Below are 3,223 nucleotides of genomic sequence, written 5' to 3' on the forward strand. Positions count from 1 at the left end.
TGTGACACAAGGTTATCCTAAGCAAGGATAAGGATAATGCCTAAAAGCCTTATGTAATATTCCATTATGTAAAAATTAAGCACCTTTCATGGCAAACATACCGTAAGCAGAATTTAAGAGAAATGAGAAACAGGAAAATATTTTTAATACCTATGTCAGATAAAGGGTTAATATTCCTTGTATTAAAAGATCTCCAGAAATAATTAAGAAAAAGAGAAGTGACTGAAGGTAAAAGTGACACAAAGGCAAAGACAAAAGAAGAAATTCTAAAGGCAAATAAATATACAAAAATTTTCTCAACTTCTCTATGGTTTAAAGGAATGCAAATAATAACAATAAGATGTCATTTTTTTTATTCATATCATATAGAAATAATGATATAGTAAGAACACAGCACTGATGGGAAAAAAAAGGATATATAACCTCTGATAGGAAATAATTTGTGAATTGCAATGATCCCTCTTGGAAAGTAATCAGGCAAAGCTATTAAAATTGTAAATGTTTTTTACCTTTGACTTATGAATCTCATTTTGGGAATCTATCCATTAGAAATGAACATCCTGAAGAAGCAAGGAGAACTACAATCCCACAGTGGCTAGAACAAAAACCACATTACAGAAAGTTCATCAGGATGAACAAGGAGAAGGTTATGTCCCAGATGAAAGGACAAGATAAAACCCCAGAAAAACAACTAAATGAAGTAGAGATAGGCAACCTTCCAGAAAAGAATTCAGAATAAGGATAGTGAAGATGATTCAGGATCTTGGAAAAACAATGGAGAAGATGCAAGAAATGTTTACCAAAGACCTAGAAAAACCAAAGAACAAACAGAAATGAATAATACACTGAGGGAATCAATAGCAGAATAACTGAGACAGAATGACCTGGAGTACAGAATGGTGGAAATCACCGCCACAGAACAGAAAATAGAAAAAATAAAAATCCATCTTTTCTATGAACAAAGATGTCTACTGCAACACCATAGTGAAAGATTAAAACAAAAAATAAAGAGACAACAATATGGGAAGTGCTTAGATAAATTACAGCACGTTTCCTCCATGCAATAGTCCATAGCTACCAAAGAATAGATTAGAGCAAAGATTCTCAAAGTGTGGCCTTTGAACTCAGCATCACCCAGCAACTTGCTAGAAAAGCATATTCTCTGGCCCCACACCAGGACTACTGAATTGGAATCTGTGAGAATGAGGCCTAGTAATCTGTGTCTTAAGAAGTCATCCATTGGCCAGCTCTATATCAATTGCCTTGAGAAGTCTATATTGCTAAATAAGAAGATTACATTTCAGAGCCATATATTTAATGTGATGTATTAAAACAAAGCAAACATCTATACAGCATTTACTTTTTTGACATGAACTTATAATTTTGTATGTAAAAGCAGAAAGCTATGCCAATAACATTTTTTAGGGTAGGAAAGGAGTAGGCTGGGAGAAATAGTGTCTCTTTTTATGTATCTTTGCTTATTTTTCACTGGAAACAGTGAACATAAACTTTCCTAATTTTAAAAAAGTGCTTACATAATAAAGAAAACAAAGTCATTGAGCCTAGATTTTCACCTGACCTAGATCAAACAGACTCCAAGCTATTTGGACATCAACTGGTAAGATCTTCCTTTCACCAAGCCTTCATTGGTCTTAAGATCTAGCTACTGATTGCCCTGGCATAATCCTTTATTAAGCAAACTATTGAATAGGTAGGTGGGTCAGAGCAAGGATTTTTGGATTTTACATGAAGGGTCACAAAAGCATAATTTCTCCAAGTTGCCTTTATAAAATTAAGACTTATCCACTGGAACTTCTCAAAAGGTTACAATCACTGTAAGCAAGCTATATAGATGTCAACAGCTACAAGTTTATACATAGTTTACATAATGTAAAAAATTTGCCCACTAGTAATTTATCCCAATTTTTCTTTCCACCGTATTTTCAATTTTAAGTTTGGAGAAACAATGGTTTCTTCTTTAAAGCCTTACTCATTTATTGAAATGCCATTTTTTAAGTCAGAATAAGTTAAATGTTAAACTGTTATGTTTTTTGGCTAAGATTTTCCCTCCAAGAACAACATATTCCAATACTGTTACTTGAGATTGGTTTTATCTATATCTGAAGTTTGTTAGTTTGTTAGAAAATGCAAGTATTAATATTTGCAAAGTTCTAGCAAATCACAAGTACATGATTGTGGGATCTAAAAGTTACATCCCAGGAAGTCACAAAAGTTACAATATGGGCCAGGATAATCATGGAGATGAGATAAATTTAACTTGTAATGTTTACTTCTTTTAATTACTTAGCTCTTTTAATGTAGTCAATAGTCTGATGAGCTCTGATTATGGAGGACTCAGCTAAAAATACTTTTAATTAATCACCTGCAAAATTCTAAGATTTTAGTTCTCCTATGTACCCATTTTTTTCCATGGGGCATTTTGATTTGACTTTTGCATATTTCTGGAAAATTAAGAATATTAACTTTCCCTTTAAAAACCTATATTCCACTGAAAGGAAACAAGATTTAAAAGTCTCACAAGCTTGAGAGAAATACTTTCATTATCTGATATGCCATGGTGGTCTAAATGAGAATTTTCCAATTTAATCTGATAGAAAAGAAGCCTTTTGCCACTTGACTTAAAAAAGATTAGATATATAATTTAATTCCGTTAACAAGGTCCACTGTAATTCTTTAGAAGTGAATCTCTTTTAATCTTCCAAGTTTATTGGCTTCATTACTGTTGCAAAAAATTTCTAACCCACGATTACATCTGTGCCTTTCTTCAGAGCTACTCAGCATGCTGAGAAAACCCAACTTTATTACATGTTTTAGTTCTCAGCAGATCCCAACAAATAGAGAAAATCCTTTCTGACTTTTATCTAAAATGTTTGCTCTGCATTAGCATATTTCACTAGGGTATTTTTCTTCTTTCAACCAAATATTTGAGGACCTACTATGTGCCCATGCTTGCTAAGCACTTGAAGTGCATAAGGAAAACCAAGACAAGGATTTGACATAAGTAGGTTACAGTGAAGGTCTCTCTCTCTATATAATATTTTTTGCCAACTCAATATTTATTACTTAATCAGATGCTTGATTTAATACCCATGCTATTTGCTACCCTATTAATAACTGATTAATGCATTTTACTATTTTGCTCTAAATGTTTTACTACTCTCCAAGGGAAATTTTTGGATAGTTCCCTTCACTGAAGCCAGAT

This window comes from Bos indicus x Bos taurus, unplaced genomic scaffold (assembly GCF_003369695.1).
Source record: "Bos indicus x Bos taurus breed Angus x Brahman F1 hybrid unplaced genomic scaffold, Bos_hybrid_MaternalHap_v2.0 tig00001784_arrow_arrow_obj, whole genome shotgun sequence".
Classification (NCBI taxonomy): domain Eukaryota; kingdom Metazoa; phylum Chordata; class Mammalia; order Artiodactyla; family Bovidae; genus Bos; species Bos indicus x Bos taurus.